Consider the following 20098-nt stretch of genomic DNA (forward strand, 5'->3'; position numbering starts at 1 on the left):
TCTAGCTTTTTTTGGATTTTGTTTTAAATACTGGGTGGTTTGGCAAAAGGTAGGTGTTTGATGCCATTCAGAACATAAGTCAAAAACTGCAAAAGTGGAAAGAATTAATTCCTTACGTATCCCATCCTTCTGCACTGCAAACCCAGGCTCCTTCAGGGAACAGATGACATGACACCATCAACATACTGATGCACAGTGAGCAGTAGCACTTCTCACTGCGCGGTCACCTTGCTGCCAGGGCCGTGGAGACAGACTGGAGCCAGCCGCCAGCTAGCAACTCCCAACAGTATAGCCGTGGCTGCTGGGGGTTCAGTGTTGGGTCTTTCCCCAGCCTCTCAGCAAGTTTGCAGTTGGCATGAAATGTCCTGCTGCTCACAACATTCTGCTCAGAGGCCAAGCTGCCAGTGAAAACCAGCTCTACTGTTCAAACCGCTCCTCTAAGTTACACAGTCTGCTTTATTCAGTAGGGAAATAGTCGGCTTGGACAGGTAATTGCATTCTCAGTTATCTCTTCCTTGAAAATCTTCCTCTGTGTTTACATCTTGGACCTCTTCTGGCATTTGGACGAGGCTGATGCTCGTCCATCAGTGCAACGATCCAAAGATGTACAGGATGTATTTGTGTACGCAATGACCTCTCCTAAAAGAGGCAGCTTTAGTGTCGCCTCTGTCCTGCATCCCCCGCCTAGTGAAACCAGTACGTTTTGAGCTGGGGCTGAACAAGCGGCCTCTTAGCCAGAGCAGCCATTCGAGGACTTCTCTCCCACGGCCTTGCTTAAGGATGGAGGGGAGGCAGCTCCTCTCTGCTGGAACGGACAGCTCGAGACAAGGGCTGGGCAGGCCTGAGGCGGGCTGTGCCGCCAAGGTGCGACCCGGCAGAGCGGCTCTGCCCGCGCCGTCCCCGCCGCTCCCGGCTGCCCTAAAAAAAAAAAAAAATTGAAAAAAGTACCATGCTTTTCTCTTTGAGCTTCGTGCCGCGGCTGCCCGGGCCCGCCCGGCGCCCCTGCTCCCGCTCGGCAGCAGCGCCGCGGGGCCCCGCAGCCGCGGCAACCAGCCTGCCGGGGCTTCGCTTTGGGTTCTTTGCTCTTTGGGGTTTTTTCTGACTAAAATGACGTTAAAGACCAGCGGGTTTTACAGGAAATTTTGCGCAAACTTTCTGGAAAATCACCGGTAACTACGGTGGGGTTGGGGGCAATACATCGAGGGGAATACATCGGAGGGAATACTCGGCTCTCCTTTTACTGCCCGGGCAGTGGGTCCGCCGTGTAGGTTTACCTACAAAAACAGCCTCAGCCTCGAGGCTTGGCTCAGCACTCACGGTGCACATGGTGCAGACACTGGTATGGCCATGGCTACAGCATGGCCACGGCCACAGCATGGCCACAGCCACAGCATGGCCACAGCCACAGCCACATTACAGACAAGGACATGGGCACGGCACGGACCAAGCTACGGCCACAGCCACTACCACAGCATAGTCATGGCCACAGCACGGCTATGGACAAGGACACTTGTCATGACCATGGTCATGGCCACAGCCACAGCATAGACATGGACAAGGACATAACACGGGCTAAAAGGCCATGAAAATGAGCACGGCCATGGGCAAAAAGGCACTTGTCCATGGCCACAGCACAGGCATAGACAAGGACAAGGACATGGCTACGGCCACAGCCAAAATGCCACGGGCACAGCCACGGGCACAGCACGGCCAGGGCCATGCCACCAACAAGGCCACATGTACAGACACAGACAAGGACACAGCCCTGGGTCGGGCACAGGCTACAGCACGAACACTAACACAGACACAGACACGGACAGGGGCACGGCACGGTCAAGGATAAGGATGAGGATGAGAATGCGGACAGGGACGCGGACACAGCAGGACATGGCAGTGCCGCCCGCCCGCCGCCAGGGGGCAGCGCCGCCGCGGGCCGGGCCGCGCGCTGCCCTCACGGCGCCTCGTCAGCCGGGGCGGGGCGGGGCTGATGGCGGCCCCGCGGCTGAGGCGAGCGCTGGCCGGGGAAATCGCTTCCGTCTGCTTACCCTGCTCCATTGCGGTTCTCTCCACTAAGACGAGCAGCAAAAAGTGAGTGGGGTTGAGGTCCAAGAGAGAAGATCAGATCAGTTCAAAAGAAAGGAGGAGCGAGAGAGAGGGCAAATAAACAACTTCACAGCTTTTCCTGGTTTTTCAAGTGGAAAGGGGAGTGTCTGTAGGCTAGGCGAGGCTCTGGCCCACATGCTTCACAGCGCAGGCGGTGGCGGGTTTCAGGACTGGAACAGCTGTCAGTAGATTCCAACACAGCAAGTTCTGTTTCCCTTTGCTTGAGAGATCGAGTGCAAAGGGCCAACCACCAGTCAGTTTGGGGACAAAACCCACAGAAACAAAAGAGAATTGAAGCAATCCATTTCTTTTGATGATAAGGGTGAGACGGCACGAATGTCATCCAAATTGCTGAGTGTATCACTATTGCCTGTGTTACGCTCGCAGGTCAAACGCAATGTGAAGTCAATGAGAATGCCCAACTGCCAGGGCATCTGGGCTGTGTCAGAAAGACTTGCTGCTCTCTGCTTTCTTAGAGCTAAAAGCAAATTCAGTAAGTTGTGGAGTTGAATGCTTCATCCTCCTCGCTCCCAAGCTTGAAAAGGTGACAGCTGTTTTCTCAGGGCCTGTTATTTTAGACACCTCCATGATTTATATATCTCTGCAAACATGGTGGATGGAATTGCATGTCACAGACGAGCTGAAAATAACTTGTATATGCTCATATATGGACTCTGATATCTACTGGCCCATGTAGAAAAACTCCAAATTGAATCACGTGATCCGTGCCTGGCGGATGCATTAAGATGTACTGATGGAGCAATGGTGGGTTAAAGTGAAGTTGAGGTGTTCAGTGAAGAGTACTGGCAAGGACTCTGTGGTAACACTGTGCACAGCAGAACCACCGTGGCTTAGCCGTCGTGATTGTTTTGCTAAGATGGGCAGTCACATATGGAGGGAAAATTCATATATAGAACAATATGCAATTCCCTGTGGGATCATAGAACTGGACAGACTGCCTTTGGCCTCTGCGTGAGAGGTTCAGAAGATACCTGAAAAGGTGTTTGTAGAACTTTGTTTGGATGTGTGGGTCCTTCTCACTAGAAACAGTACTTGGGGAAATTTTGCTGTGGGACCTTGGAGTGTCAAGCTGTTAACATCTGGTCAAGTATTTTGGGATAGCCTGATGGAAGGGGCAGAGAAATAAATATGTTACATCCAGGCATGCCCAGCACTCCAAAAATCTGTTAGGTGTCACTGTGTATGGCACACAGGCACACACCAGGGTGAAGGCCCAGTGTCAAGGCTAAGATGTAAGGGGATGTTGTTCTCAGGTGAACTTCTCAAAAGCTGAGGTTTCTGCTTCCCTCCATCTGTGGAATTCAGGGAGTTTCACCCAGCTGCTTAAGTTTTCCCCTGAGTGCTGCCTGGCTTCCTTTGGGTACAGCTCAGAACCAGCATTCTCTGGGAGACGATAATATTTTCCAAGGCTGGGCCATTCATCCATGCCAGCCTCTAGAGAATATGGAGAAGCTGTGCAGAAAAGGCCCTGGGCACACTTGTCCACACCCTGTAGCCCGCAGTAGACATTCACAGCCTGCCAAGGTAAACTGTGTGAGCCTGAATCACAGCCAGGTCTGCAGCAAAAGCAGTGAGTGAAGAGTGGCAGAACTTTAACTCCTTGGGAGGGGCTGAAGACAGAACTCACAGCAGACGACCCAAATTGGTGGCGGAAGCCTGTATCTCACAGGGTTTCCTGCCAGAGTTTCTGCTGTACCGCATGTCATCTATGCACTTAAAGCCTTTTTTTTTTTTTGTTCTGGGAGTTTTTTTGTTGGGTTTGGGTTTTTTTTTTTCCCTCAAACAACACCTTCAGGCATTTGTTTCCACTTACCTGAGTTCTTCCCAAACACTGGGCTTAAACTTACTGTTGTCTAGTCCCCTTTGATCACCAATATGTGATGACTCAGGTCTGGAGCATAAACCACTGCTTTCACTTAGAAATCATTCAACCTACCTGTCTAATTCCTCAGAGATTATCTGGATTCAGCATGTGCTCCTTTCCCTTTTGTCAAAGCCCCATGACTTCCAGTTTTCCCTTGCATCTTCCAGTTTCTCTGTCCCTGTGGTTGTTTGCTATTCCTTTTCCTTCTTTTGAGTCTCTCTGCCACAAAGTGTCACACCAAGTTATATTTTCAGATATATGGTGGAGGTGATGGGGATGTTAATTCTGCTCTCAGAAGATCCTTTAGAAAAAAACTATTCTTTAAACACCCACAAGACAAAAGGGTTTAGTTTTTAAGCTGACAGACAAATAATTTGTCCACAGTCAAAATGTTTGTGATGATAATGGTGCTGTGGCCTGAGGGAATTAATTAAACTATCCTGCTCACAAATACCTCAGTCCAGCAATGTCCCATGTTGTATCCTGGTCTGAGACTCATGGCCCCACTCCTGCAGGAGGAAAATGCTTGCATCTTTGGAAAACTTGGGTGAAATTTTAAGTGACACAGCAGTAGTAGAACCCAAGGTCTTCTGCTGATTTACTCTTATCCAACACAATTTAGATCCCTCTGTCCAAAACTTTGGACAATGTCAGTGGGATAAATGGTACAAAATTGCCATTTTGTCTGGGAAGATGTTGGATCTATTTGCTCTTGCAATATCTTGATGTGTGTGTGGCTGTATGGGAGTGTGGCAAAGGGTCCCCTAATCTTCAGCCTGTGACTGTAGTGGAAAAAATAACATAGAAATGTAAGGTAATTGTTTTTTAAAAAATTGTGCCGTGTTTTGTTTGTTTTGTTTTTTTTTGTTTTTTAATGCCTCCCAGTTCTCCTTTACTAGTTGCAGTCCAGGAAACTTTGTGTTTATTAAGCACTGTGTAAATTTGCAGCTCTCTATAAATGTAAAATCAATAGGAGTGATAACAGCAGCATAGTGCTCAGTCCAGCCCTGGTAATAACCCAAGAGTGCTAATTCCTTGATAAGGTCACTTGCTTCACACAGGCACCTCCTCTCCATGTGAAAACACAGGGTGCAGCACAGAAGATATTTGTGTTCCCTGACACGACAGAAGACACTGAAAACATGTAATTTCCAGCAGGTGACAATGGCGGGCAACAATGTGAAGGACTCTTACAATCTATTGTAGAGGCCTTCATCCCTCCACGGAGCACTGCAAACATGTTCTCTTCTAGGAAATCAAAATCTTAGCAAACATCTGGTATCCTTTTTAATCTCTTCTCATAAGCAGATGAGAAAGGGGGATCTCCAGTAACCTGATGGAGTAAGCAAGATTGTATTTCTGGAGGATGAGCAGAGCAACAAAGATAAAGTCATGTGTGGCTGACCCCTCTGAACTGTGGTCTCCATCAGTGATGCCACTACTCATGGCCTGGGCACTTTCTGGGGTTCACTGAGTGTATGTAGGGACCACACTCCTGCCTTTCCCCAGGTGTCCTGCTGCTCTGCCTGCTCAGGCTACCCCACTTCCATCCAAACAGGTTGGTGGAAGGGCTTTTGGCTTTTCACAGCTGGAACTTTACCACCAGGGGCAGTAATTAAGTATTTACTGTGGAAAAATAGCTTGTATACCCCTAATGTCTGATTGTCCCCTCTACCTTCTACTGTGGTGATTCTCTCAATGCTGCAAACTCAAGCTTTGTTTGGCTCCCTGCGGTCTGCTCCTCTTCCCTTCCAGGTCCCCTTCAAACATGGCTTAGGGTTCCCAGGTGGCTTACAGCCATTCATCTGGTCTCTGTCATGACCTCCCCATGGAATTTGCGCGTAGACCTGAGAAACCAGGATAAATCCATTCCCTCCTCCTTGCCCACCACTGTCAGTGAGCCTGCTGTCATTCTGCTCTGTGGTGGGTCCATAGTGACCCTTGGGCTTTTTCTTTTGCCATACTGCTGCAGTAAATCCAATCCATCTGCACATCAGTACCCTTCTGTTTTCTTCTTCCCTGACCTCTGCCTGCTATCGCATCCCTAGGTCCAGTGACCTTAGGCACAGGAGGAATCCTCCTTACGACCCTATCCCAAAGGTGGCAACTCCTGCTATTAAATAATAATCATACAGTAATAATCACCAGAGGGCTGACAGGGACTTGGGGAGGTCTCTGAAGCTATATCCCCCTCTCCAAGGTGGAGTCACCCAGGAGCAGAGTATGACGTGGGCGTTAAATGCTTCCAGCAATTGGGATGCCGCAGCCTCCCCAGCAGCCCCCTGCGGCCCAGGAGACCGTCCTGGAGAAAAAGCACTTTCTTGAGCATAGCACAAATCCTTCCTCCTGCGAATAAGGCTGATGGTTACTTGTCCTTCTTCTGGTGGATCTGGAGTAGAACTGGTCATTGTCTGCTTTATAGAACCTTTTATATAATAACAAAACAGCTTTTAGAGTAACTGAGAAAGAGGCGTTTGCTCACTTGCAAAGTCAGGAAATTCCCTGCCAATGGACATTCTTTGTCGGGGATCCTTTGCCAGCATAGGCTGAGCACTAAGCCCCACAATCTGCATTTTCCTTTTGAATGACTCCCACAAAATAAACCAAATATCACATCCAAGGAGATTTATTACATCCCTTCCAAGGGCGAAGCATTCCTCAGCTACATTCCATTTCTGTCTTTTGTGCTTAGGAAAGGGGAAAAAAATCGCTGTGATGCCGCTGGATCCCACCCCTCCAGGGCTTCTGTCGTTAATAAAGTCGAGCAGCTGGAGCCAGATTTGTCAGACTAGTCCTGAATGGCTGGCTCTCTCCTGCTGCAAAAGCAGCACCATCAGAGCAGTGCTAGGATTCCTGCTTCTGCTGAAAGACTAATAAGTTGTGGCACCACGTTTCCTCAGTAAAACCACCTTTTGTTGTTCCCGGTGACACCTTATCCCCGTGGCAGCAGCTTGCCAGAGTGGATCTTCTCGTTTCCTAGCTGCTTTGCCTTCTCCTGCCTCTGCATGATGCAAGAGTTTGCAATGCTTTTTGGGAGCTCAGATGTGCTCACAATTGCTTGAAGCAATTGCTCTCTCCAGGCTTTGCAGTGAAGCTTTTACCCAGATGTGTAAATGACAATGTATATAGAAGGGAGGGCAAGGAGGTGAAACCTCTGTTGTGTTATCTGAACTTAATTAAGTTTCACCCCTAGGCAGTTGCTAATTGACTGACCCCAGGACTGTAAAAGGGAGCAAATTTACCAGAGCTCATTGAAATAGCAGTTTGGAATTTGAATTTTTTTATTTTATAGGTTAATACCTTTGACTGATGCCTTGCTGACTGACATTCATGAAACAAACTCTGTTCAGCAAATGTTGGTAGGTGGGTTTGGCTTTTTAAACCCAAATGAGAGAACTGGTGAGTGCACAGATGCCTGTTCATCCTCATTGTGTCCCTTGCCAGCATTTATAGGTATCACTTAACTGGAGCTCTAATACTGCTTTCTGCTCCAGCCAAGGCTGTGCTAACCAGCTTGTTGTCTCATCCAGCAAGGTATCAAGTAAATTTCAATTTCACAGGCTTCAAAAGCTTTTCAGAAAATTGACAAAAAAACCCCTCCCCAAACCAAAGATCAGTTCACCCACCATAAAATGCAGTCACTGCAGGTGTGGGTGAAGCCAGCTGTGCAACAGCACAGGGCAACACCCCAGTGCAATGGTGTAGTGAGTGGAGAAGGGGAAAAGATGCTGTGTCCAAGGGGAGCTGCAGGAAGAACAAAGGGAAGAGGATTGTCTTTTCCCAAACAGCTAGAACATAGACTATTCGGAACATTCAAAGATCATTTCCAATCTGATGGTGTTCACATCTGTCCTACACAATCAAACTCCCATGCAGAACAGGAGTCACCCCAGTGACAGTTGCCTTCTCCTCAAATGCATCAGGACACCGTTTGCAGGCCTTCTCTCCAAGTACTACTCTTGACCTTTTGTTGGTGAGATTTGACACAAAGGGAGCTCATCCTGTCGGGACTGAGACATAGCCAGTGTGTGGAAAAGGCTACAGAAAATAAGGTTTGCAGAACAGTGTGGAATAGATATGCACACCTGAAGATGTGAAGGATGAAGGAGACCATTATGAGCACAATGGAAGAGCAGCCACTGCCCAGCTGAAAGGTGGCTATTAGAAGGCCAACTTTCACAACCAGCCCAGCAAAAGTTCCTTTTATCACTTGGAGCGAATTCACTGCAGCTCCCATCAGCCTTAAAACCATTTTAGATGGTTTTAAAGATGGATTTTAAAGCTATTTATAGTGTGGAGGGGAAAGTCCTGTTGTGTAGTAAACTCAAAAAGTACTCTGCGCAACCTGGATGTGAGAAGTTGCAGCATATTTGAAGTTTCCCCTGTCAGCCTGTGAGTTGCTTCCCTTTTTTTTTCCTTGCAAGGAGAGATTGTTGTCCTATTCCCTCCAGCTCATCATCCTCAAAGAAGATGCTCGTCTCTCCTGAAGAGATTTCATGCATTCTATAAAGACTTTCAAAAATTTGATGGAACTGTCAGCTGAATAACAACATGGACAAATGACACCTGCCCTACATGGGTTTCACTGTGAACACATCTCTACAGTTAAGATTGTCTACCGCTGTCCTAGGCTTGTTTGCCTCTAGGCCCTTCAGAGCCCTTCTGAGCTGCTTTTCTGTCTCGTCTGTTCGTAAAATGTTTAACATCTGTGAACACTTACAGGAAAGTTCCAAGTTTCACGCCATATTTGAAAGTTGCTGGTTTGTTTGGTCTCTGATTTAGGTAGTGGTTCTCAAGAATAAATCTTTAGCTGTAGCTATGAGGAAGAGGGACTGTTACTGTCTCTGTAGTGAAATGACATTTGTTGACAGGAAGAACTGACCTTCCAGGAGAAGATGTTACTGAGGAAAGAGAGGAAGCCAAGTGTCTTCTCTTTGGAGTACATGGACGTCCCCCTCCTGAGTGCACTTGTGACCCTTACAACTGTCTCCCCTACTGTCTGCTTCTTTCTCTTTCTTCTTTTCCTCTCTCCCCAACCACACCCACTATTTAACCATTTAGATATAAAAATAAAAAATAAGAAAACCACCCAACCCACTAGACAGAGGGTTTGCTAAAGAAGGGTAATTTTAAAAGCAAGTCTTTGAGGTCAGTGTGTAATTGTACCATTGGGACTATGTGATCTGAGACAAAAATAATCCACTGAGTATCTGGTCAAGAAGGAGAGGATGGCAGCCTGCAGTGAGGGAAAAGTGACTTACATGCAATTGACCAGGCAGCAAAAGACCAGGCAAAACTACTTGCTGGCACCAGAATTAATATTTGTGTAGAATACTGCAAAATATTCTGTCTGTGATGGGATCATTACAGCTGTTGCTCAGGTCACGGCCTCCCTTGGTATGTGCCAGGAAGCACTGGGTAGTTCCTGGAAATTTAATGGTCTTCCACAGAAATAAAGATATGATGTGTATTTATATATTAACTTGCTCATGAGGAACATTTCTGGTTTGATGTGGAGTTTAGGGTGCTGAGGTTTTTTAACAGTTCTCCATTTTCAAAACCCTGTTTTACGTGCTTTATGAAAACCTGAATTCTGCAAAGGGTTCATAGGACTCTAAGCCATGCCCTCAGAATAAAGAAGGATGTTTTCACCCCTATAAATATCAGTTCCTTTCTTTGCAGTTCCTTCTCAGTTGTAAGTGACAGCAGTAAGTTATGTGGGGCATTCGTAAAATGTATTTTACCAGTACTTCCTTGAGTGCATTTTAAAGGAAGAAGTGAACCTGCTAAGTGCCCAAATATCTCTGCTGTCTGCTAGTCCTGAGAGCACAATACAGGGGGTAGGAGGACCACACCACAGTGCTTTGTTTTGTTTATTGTTCTGGCAGAGACAGTGGCAGCCCCCATCACTTGGAAATAATGATGCTAATTCCCATACTGGGGCAAAACACTAACTATTTACAGAGAATCATGATTTTCCTGGCTTTAGAGCTGGCCTGGTGACACCAAGCAGACTTTCATCTCTGTTGTTCCTCAGTTACTTTCACACTATCCCAGATAAAAGCACTATAAAAATCAGTTTTATTGTGAAAGAAGTTAAATTTGAGAGATGGGAGTACTCTTGTACATTGATGCCGGTGGCTGGAGGTATTGAGCTTTACCTGAATTGATGCTACTGGTGTTTCCACTCCAAGGTGTCCAGCCATGAACTCTCCAAGATTTCACTGCAGTTCAATATTTTCCTTTCTCAAACCACTGTCTGTGCATGAAAGGATTTATTTTTAATCAGAGGCCAGCGCTGGTTGCAGGGGTCTTTACTTTGTGACCTTCAATTCCGTTTCTAGGAGGAGTCAGTGGGTTTCAGTACCTTCTTGCTGTGGCTATTTCTGGGCCAGCCCTTCCCAGAACAGATGCCACTGATTCAGGAGGTCTTGCTGCCTCCCCTTTATTTAAGTGCTGGTTACACAGCTCCGCCAGGATCCATTGCTTCTGTAAACCACGTTCAAGGGATAAGCAATTTAGGGTTTGGAGTCATTGTAGACCAGCCCTGGAGACCTCATGCAATTGTTTTTCATCCTTCTTACACCCACAGTTCTGCTGGATTAGAGTTACTGCACATTCCAGACAACTCTCTGACTTGAATTTGAGTTGGGAAAGACACACACACAAAAAAGAAATTTGTGTTGTAAATTAGATTTCTCAGATTTCAGTGATTTGTCATGGTAATGTGGCTCAATCTATGCAGTCATAGAAACATTTCACAAGTTCAAACTCTTCCAATGCTATTAACTTCCCCAATGTGGCAGGGTGCAGCGACTGTAGGAGGTAAGGTTAATTTCAAATCATCTGTGGTAGAAAAAACACATGGCACCCCACATGGGAAAGCATTAAACCTACAAAATGAGGATTAAGTGAGAAAGCGTTCCCCAGCCCTAGAGATCCATTTGGGAAGACTGAATTCTTGGCTCAATGGTTTTGTGCCCCTTCCTGCCCCTGTACAAGTCCAACAGGGTATATGCTGCCTCTTGGTGCAGCTCAGGTCAGTGGGACAGCACTCAAAACACTTTCCTGCATGCATTGTGCTTGCCCACAAGCCAAACCAAAAACTGTAATTCAGAACTCACTCAATGGGGTGATCTAAAAATAATAGGATTAAAACCAGTAAATGATGGTTTCCTAGGTTCGCCTGCCTATGTCAGAGGCAGCAGGGCGCATTTTCAGCCAGTTCCCTGCAACTGTCAGAAGTCACCTAAGAGCAGGGAAGGCAAGAAGTGTTCACGTTTCCAGGAGTTCCAGTGTTCCAGGCTTTGAGAAAGCTGCTAAATGTTCTGAGATACTTGGAGAAAGGAAGACCTGGCAACACTGTTAGCGCTGTTTGCCACACAAACCAGAATGTCTCATTTCTCTAGTACATCTTTTCCTGGAAAAACTGGCTCAGGACCTGGATGGGTGGTCTCTTCAATGGGTAAAAAACTGGCTGCATGGCCAGATCCAGAGAATTTGTGGTGAATGGAGCTACATCCATTTGGCAGCTGGTTGCTAGCAGTGCTCCCCAGGGCTCAGTTTTGGGGCTGGTCCTGTTTAACATCTTTATTGATGACTTGGACATTAGGATTGATGGCACCCTCAATAAATTTGCAGATGACACTAAGTTGTGTGGGAGTGTTGACCTGATTTGAGGGTAGGAAGTCTCTGCAGAGGGATCTGGAAAGCTCAACCAATGGACTGAGGACAACTGCATGAGGTTAAATAAGGCAAAGTGTCAGGTCCTGCCCTTGGGTCACAACACCCCCAAGCAGCACTACAGGCACGGAGAAGAGTGGCTGGAAAGCTGCCCAGCAGAAAAGGACCTGGGAGTGCTGGCCAGCAGTGGCTGAGCATGATCCAGTGTGTGTGTCCAGGTGGCCAAGAAGGCCAATGGCATTCTGGCCTGTATCAATAATAGTATAGCCAGCAGGACCTGGGCAGTGATTTCCCCTCTGTACTCAGTACTGGTGAGGCCACACTTCAAGTGCTGCATCCAGTTCTGGGCTCGTCACTTTAAAAAGGACATTGAGATGCTGTCCAGGTAGAGAGACTGATTTCTTCTACCATGTCTGCAGTGAAAGAACCAGAGGAAATGGCCTTAAGTTGAGACAGGGGAGATTCAGATTAAGTATTATAAAAAGATTTTTCATTGTTAGCGTGGTCAGACATTGGAATAGATTGCCCAGGAAGGTGGTGAAATCACCGTCCCTGAAGGTATTTAAGAAGCATCTGGATCTGTGCTGGGTGATATGGTTTATGGTTTAAGGGTTACTGTGATACTGCTGGGTGGATGTTAGCACTTGGTTATCTTAAAGGTCTCTTCCAACTTTGATGGTTGTATAATCAGTGGATGTTAGAGATGCACAGGTGCAGAGCCACAGGCAAGGAGTTCTTGAGCACTTCAAAGAGCCTCTTTCTTAGAGACGCTGCCTTTGGCCATGTTTCATGCTTCATGTTTTAGGCTGCTGCTGTACTCAAGTTCTTGATTAATCAAAAGCTGTACAGGAAAAGGCAGCACCAAAGGGACCTGCTCAGTATGCCAAGGAGACACAGGTACTTTGGGACAGAGGACCCAGGGACTCTACTGCCTTGCCTTGCCTTGCCTTGGATAAGCTGTCTACCCCACAGTCAGCTGCAGAAACCACATCTCTCCCCACTTTTGTTTCCTTGCTGGGCATCTCTCTAGCAATCATGAGGGATTTGCTCAGTGGGGCTTAATGGAAGGTAGGTGAAAATTTTTATTTCTTTATTTCAGATCTCAGTCCATGCATGAAGAGCATGCCACACTTGGCAGCAGCTGTATGAGACTTTTTGATCCAGGTAGTCCCTCCCCTCCTTTTTGCAAGTTGAGAAAGTCACACTAAGGGCAACTTCATTCACCAGGGCTTCCCCCAAAGGAGTTCTTGCCTGCAGGAGGGCAGTTGGCTGGCCCAGGTGAGCTCTCGTGAGGCTGGGAGAACAGCAAGGCCAGTTCCCAGGAACAGCTGCATGCCCAAGTGGTGTGGAGAGTGCCAGCCTCACCTGGCTTTCCTGCATGCCACCCCAGCCCCATGCACTGCTTGGGCAGGGAGAGGAGGGCAGGGGAGTTTGCTGCCAAGAATGACACGTCTGTGTGTGCCTGACAGCATCTGTTGCCATGGCAATGCATATTTGAGCCTGAGCCGAGTTGCATCTTCCCTGAAGTTGTGAATTGAGCTTAGCTTTATTTATTTAAAACCAACCATAATGAGTGAAAGAAAGACGAGAGACACATTACAAATCCCCTTGCACAGGACGTAGCCAAATGAGTCAGAGGCACTGCAGGCTTTAATCAGCCCACCTGACGTCAAACCTCTCCATCAGAGGAAAGTGCCGCCTGGAAATGTCAACATGCCCAAATGGAAAGGCCAGAAGGTAAATCTTTTCCTGTGCTCATTCACTGAGTAGGAAAGAACAATTAAAATTCAGCCAGTTCCCTAGACACATCTTAATAGCACTCTGATTGAACGTTTTTCTCCTCCTGGTCCTCTCCCATCCCTGCTGTTAGCTGCCTGGGGACAAGGCCTCTTGGTTGAAGGATCTTTCTAATGTAACATCAAACCCCAGATCCTGCAAGAACAAGGTGTTACCACCAGCAACAAAAAAGGGCTCTGTTGGAAAATTTTGTCACTGAAGTGAACTCTCCCACAAACACTGAGTTTACCATGCCATGACAGTGGTTCTCAGTTTCACACATGTGAATGCCCAGGGGTAAAAAGAGCAACTTATCTTGGACCTATGCCACTTGTCAACAGAAAGTTGGAATGAGGAAGAAAAGCAGCAGGAACGAGACCATTTTTTGCCAGCGGTGTCAACCACCTGAGGGAAGGTCAACACCAAGCCTGACAGATGCACCACAGTAACAGGAAATGATCATGGGCTGTAACAGATGCATTACCTACTGGGAACAAAAACCCTCTTGCATCCTTTGTAACAAAACTCAAACTTCGGGCCCCTGTAATATATACAAGGTAAGAAGGAGCCCCCAGCTTTGAGCACAAGAAGCCTGTTCTTGAGTGTATATCATAAGCTAGGTGTACAAAAGGGAGAGGGGTCAGCCAAGGACACCTACAGCTTTATGTGCCCCTTTGACAAGCATCCAGCTAGGAAGCCTAGGAAAACCATCCATTCAAAGCCCACTGGTGTTTGCCAGGGGTGACAAAGGGACACATGCAGCCATCAGGGAAAACAAGCACCCGGAGAAGGAGGAAGGAAGGAAGAATGTAAATGCAAACCGCACCACTTAAAAGCAGGGCAGCATTCCAGTTCCTCCAAAGTGTCCCCACACCCAGCACTGTACAGCAGCCAACCTGGTGGGCTTCTGATCTTCCCAAAGCACTTAACACTTCTCCCCCTTTTATTTTTGTCCTAAATGTGTTTTGCTTTGGTGGCTGATGCTGGCTATGTGCCTGAGACTTTACACTGGGGCTGCTTTTCTCTGGGAGATGTCTGTAATGAAGGTTTCTTCCACCGTGTTCTCTTCCCCCTGTAGTGAAAGTCTGTAATTACCACTGAGGGGTGAGGCAGACAGCACTGAAACAATGTCATTTGAACGGGGGTGAGACATGCCTGAATTGCCGGGTTGTGCTTTTCTCCTCACAGGATTTCTTGTGGATCTGGACCTTGCTTTTAACCCTTGGCAGTACATTGTCCTCCCACTCCCCTGACCAGCCTGTGTGTGCTGCATCTACTTGGTTCTGACCAGGGCAGATTCTGTTGGATGTAGCCAAGATGTGAGTGTCCAACTTCTCTGCCATGCTTGAGGGGTCAAGTGGCACAAATCTGCATGGATTTCCCTCTAGTCATTCATGTGGGTAACTGGGAGTTTGGAGTTGACTCTATATGGCACATACAGTGTGTCAAAGCAGAGTTCTTGCCATCCCTTGCCCCGACTCATCCTGTCTTGTTCCAGCAGCTCTTCAGCTGCCTCCTGTACCAAAGCCATTTGCTTCCCACTCCTTGATACAAGGTATCTTCTTGGTGTAAAATTCAGAGTGTGCAGCTCGTCATTCTTCCTAGGGAAATATTTGAGTTGTAGGAAATGGTTAGGAGAAAAGAGGCGATACATTCCCCTAAGAATGACTCTTCAGGTTGTCTCTAGCCCTGTGAAGTCTGCCTGGATCCCTTCTGCAAGCACATCTTGCAACCAGGAAGGCTAAAAGCCTAGTAAATAAAAAGTAGTGCATATGAAGCAGAGGTAGCCACCTTCTTCTGCTGTACTGCAGCTTCCCATTCACATACTGTTTTCAAATGCTAACAAACTGCTGGAAGGAGATGTCCTCATATTGAAGTTACTCTGCACCCAGTCAGCCAGAAAGTTGTCTGATTCCCCAGGGAGATTGCCAGCCTATGCTCTTTCTGAGGTATAGAGCAGGAAGGGGAGATTGTGTGTGACAAGGCAAAGGAGCAGTCTTAGCTTGCCATGAAGAAATGAAGGAATTACAGAGATTTTTCATCCTATACCAGTTACTTCCAAAGTGGTGAGTTTTCATTTCTCATATTTTGTTAAAGTGCCCATTTACTGTTTGGGGGCTTTGCTTTCTGTCATACTGGCAGAAAGACTACAGCCACAGGCAGCTCAGCCACATTCGCAGGAGACTAAAGGGGTTCCGTGAAGGGATGTTCCTAGGGTCCCGTGTCTTGTACTCAATGCTTTCCTTTTCCTAGGTCTTTCCTGCTTCCTTATCTGTCACTCGCTCCTTGTTTGCAAGGCTTGATTTAAATCTATCCAAGGGCCCCAAGTTTGCCCCAGAAAGAATAATAATTGCAGTGCTGAGCTTTGTGGCTTCCCTTTCATTCCCCACATAGCATTAGGGTGCTCATTGAAACCACAGCATTCATGGATCCTTGCCATATGCAAACATGCAATTAATATGCTCTTCACTTTCCCCTCTACTTCCTAAGCAATATGGGGGGGAGAAACAGAAGAAGTTGTGGTGCACATTTCCTTATGACACACACGTGTCTGCTCTTCTCTGCAGTGCTTCAGCGTGGCTCATGCCTACCTGGATTTGGTGGTCATTAAAGAAGTGAGTCTGCTTGCAGGCAGACATTTAATTTGATGTTCTGTGTAGCTGCACACAAAGCAACATGCAAAACATAATTCATTCCCTCTTTCAGTTGTGGTGGCAGATCTATGAACACCCTTTTTTCACACCCCCTTCTCTGTTTTTAGCAGGGAGCTGCAATGGGTGTGATCTCTGCACTGGCTCCCCTCCCTGTCCCACTGCTGCTTGCTGGTGGTTGGAACAGGTGTGCTGGGTACCTGACTGGGAGTGCACACAGCAGGAAGAAGGAAATGGAAAGCAGCTGATGCTGGCTGGAGAGAGAAGGTGTGTGCAAGAGAGAGAGTTTAAACCAGCTGCTGGAAGGAAATCCAAAGGCAGACACATTTCCTGGATGAGGCAGGGCTGTGGATCAGAGGGCAAAGAAAGTCTCCAGTGATTGCAAGTCCTTCCTCAAAAGTTACCTTTTGCTAGAGAATGTTTTGCTGTATCACTCTCTATCTTGACTTTTTCTTGGGTTTTTAATTGCCCCCACAAAAATCTAAATGAAGAAATCACAGCCCAGAGGGTTGGATATGTAACTACTTGTGCCATCACACATGACCTGACTCCTAAGAGCCTGTCTGGGGACAGTAGTATTTCTTATATGAACTAGGCTGAAAGTTCCATTTCTATCCTCACCTTGTTCTCAGTGGGCCTTCAGGAGCAGAGGGGACCTATAATGCAGCAGTTGCTCCCTCCATCTGTGGTGCACAAAACAGTGAGCAAAACCCCACCAAAGCAATATATGGAGAAGAAATCAAATCCAGAGAAAAGAAAACGAAATGAGGGCAAGACTGTTGCAAAGAGCTAGTGAAGAGCCAAAGTATGGAGTCCACATAACTCCAGAAAACCTTCATGGCTAGGAAGACAGGCTGTGGCAGCAACGGTATATTCCATCCATATGAACACCAATGCTGGAAAGATAAACAGGACAAATGGTATCTTTCACAGATTTGAAGTAAAAGCTTGTCTTTGGTGGCAGTCCTAAAGAGCCAGCCTGACCTCCAAAGCAAAGCCGTTCTAACAGCATGAATCATTCCCATACCAGCTGTCCAGGCTGCAAACACTACACAGATGACCCCTCCTGTAACAACAGAGCCTGTATGCAGCAGACCAAAAATCACCGACATTTCACCCTACATTCCTCAAGAAACACTCATTCTCAAAGAGTCTGTGAAACCTCCTGGCACAGTCCTGGGTAGGGGGAACCAAAAGCTTCAGCTTGGCTTGTAGCCGAATGGCCTGGATTGCTGTCCACGTGTTCAAGCCCAGGGCCTGCTTACCTTGTCTTGTGTGTCTTGCTCACAACAATGCAGGGTGAAGGCAAAGCAAATGCAAAGTGATATGATGAGAGACTTGCAGTTCTCACTCCATGGACATAAAGGCAAGCCGTGGAAGCAGGACCAGGCAGGATGGAGCACAGCAGAGCAGGATCCCTTTCTTCTGAGAATTGGACTGATGATTCACTTCTCAGCAGTGATAAAATTAGCTTGGTTGGTCATACATGTGTATTTGCAGTACCAAATATTGTGAGGCCAGGAAGACTTACTGTTGTCAGTTTGACTTTTTCAGCCTGAACATACTTGATTGCTATTTCAATCTCCTGCTGTAATCAGATTGCAAATAAATCTAAGTATAAAATCAGAGAAAACTGAGCTGAGAAGGAATTTGAATGATCATGTAATTCAGCCCCTGCCCCAAGGTTGCTTCTTGCTCTGCTGCATCTATGTCCCAAGAGATGGCTGCAAAACTTGGTTTTAAAGATGCTCTAGTAAGGGTGATGCGCCATTCAAGTGTTGCAAGCACTGCAGTTGCCAGGCCTCTGCTTCAGCAGTGCCCCTCTGCCCTTTGCTGCAGGCACCCATGGCCAGCTACAGCAGCACACCTGAGTTTTTCTGAATTACAATCACCTCCCCTCACCCATCAACAATTTACCTGTCTCCAAGTCTCTTCTGGAGCCTTTCTGCTTGCCTGCAAAAATAACTCTCCTTTTTGGCTCCAGAGGGTCAGTAGCTAGATGACGTTTCCATTGCCTTTAGTGAACTGCACTCATGCCTGACATAAGCAAAGCATTCATTTCAAAGCTCTACACAAATGCTAGGGATGGGGGCTCCCATAAGAGCTCTCCAAGATGGGACAGAGCAGCTTTCCTGTTCAACATCAAAACGGGATATTTGTTATGATTCTTCCTTGCCTGCAAAGGTGCAGCAGTGATGGGCAGAGAAGGTGCATCTGGGCAGTTCATCTCAGTACTAAAAGCACTGAATAGAAGCAGGGTTTCACACCAGGCAATTTCTTTTTTTTTTTTTTTTTCTGAGATATTTTAATCTCCAGAATGGATTTCACAGCTCCTATCTGACTGTGCCAAAGCATTTTCCCTTCAGAGCACAGACAAACAAGTAAGGTTTACTTTGCTTGACCTTTTCTGATGACACTGCCACCCATGCTGTGCAAACCGTAGCTGACACCATCTGAGCTTCCTCGGCCTGAGGATAAATACAGTGTGTGTCCTGAGAAGGGGCTTCCTTGTGTTAGCTTGGGCAAGGCACTGAACCAGAAGCTCTTGGTTTCACCAATGAGTCTTCATAGTTAGGGAAGCAATATCTGTGTTTGGTTAGTGGCAGGAGGGGAAGCTGCCCCTGCTGTGGCTCTGTCCGTGCTCTGTGACCCTGGCTGTCACTCCATTCCTATGGCAGGATTTGGTCTGTGGGTTCCTTGCAGCTGAGAACCCTGCTGACTGGGATGTTAAAGGAAAGGCATCTTTCTCCTTACTTGGAGACAGGTTTAGTTCTTGCTGAAAGGTCTGGATGTATTTCTTCTTCCCATCTTAAAATGGCAAAGGTTTTTGTGTTTCCCCCTTTAACCCACTGGCATCCACATTAACAAAGAGGTTTCTTTACCATTTAGGAGGTAGGAACAGCATTTTCTCAGCACAACTCTATCCTGGCTGAATTTACGTCTCTGACCTTTTACCCAAAGGCTCTTTACACTTGACTGAAACATAAGGTAAAAGTAAATGTAACTGAAAGAGCTCATTGTGTGTGTAAGTATAAAGGCTTTTGTGTGCAGGATGTGGCTGCTTGTGCAACCAGTAGCCAAGGAGCACCTTGGGTTGTGCTGTTAATTCTGACAGACGTGGAGAATGTGGAGCAAGAGCCTGGATGGATGAAAACCCCGTGTCCAGTTCAAGCACAGCCTCCAGCCAGCTTCAAATCAGCACTTCTATGCCAGAACCCTCACCACTGGCAACTTCTGGACAGGTTTCCCCCAGGAGTGATGCACTGCTACCTTTGGGGTTTTTTCTCCAGACCAAGAAAGCTGGAGCTGGGACTCCAGTCTGTTCTCTGTGGAGCCATGGAAATAGGGACAGATTAATAAAACATCAGGGCTTCTTCAACGGCATTATTAGAAGTGGTTTTCTTGAGTGTTGGTTGGAGTAATGATCAGAGAGGACAGGGATCCATAATCCTATTTATCTGAAACCATATAATCTTCCTGAAGCTCTTTAATACTGCCCAGCTCTTTAATTACAGAGCAGCCACATGTGCTGCTGCAGCTAGGCCTACCTGCAAGCCCTCTGCGGGGAGCGGGGGCAAGGAGACCTCCCTGCCGGCTGCCCTTCAGGCTCCGACCCCGCAGAACGCCCATCTTTCCCGGCGCTGCTCCGCGAGGGATGCAGAGAAGCCACCAAAGCTCGGCCGGCTGCTGAAAAGAGGATTTGTTCAGTTCGTCAAATTGACACGTCTCTGCCGGGGACCAGCAGCGCCTTCGGGTCCCTGCGCAGCGCCGGGAGGAGCACGGGGGCCCCGGGCAGCCACCGGCCTCGCCCCGCCCGGCGGTGCGGGGGCTGCCCGGGAGGCGGGGGCGCTGCCTCGAGGGGGTGTCTGCGCGGGAAGTCCCGCCCCGGCGGCTCCCGGAGAGCGGCGGGGGCGTGCCGCGGCCGCCCGCCGGCCCCTCGGCAGCGGGGCACTGACAGCCGCCCTGAGCGGCACCGGCGCGGCGCTCCGCTCCCGTGCCC

At 47.6% G+C, this 20098-nt stretch overlaps 1 long non-coding RNA gene across 1 annotated transcript; it reads left to right on the top strand.

The window, feature by feature from the left end:
• Positions 1-1979: 1979 nt before the first annotated feature.
• Positions 1980-17726, top strand: LOC121349590. Its single transcript, XR_005954560.1, has 2 exons — positions 1980-2088; positions 16209-17726. It is a non-coding gene; the product is annotated as an uncharacterized LOC121349590 (long non-coding RNA).
• Positions 17727-20098: the final 2372 nt, after the last annotated feature.

The sequence above is a fragment of the Pyrgilauda ruficollis genome, unplaced genomic scaffold (genome assembly GCF_017590135.1).
Source record: "Pyrgilauda ruficollis isolate IOZ18807 unplaced genomic scaffold, ASM1759013v1 scaffold14, whole genome shotgun sequence".
Taxonomy (NCBI): Eukaryota; Metazoa; Chordata; class Aves; order Passeriformes; family Passeridae; genus Pyrgilauda; species Pyrgilauda ruficollis.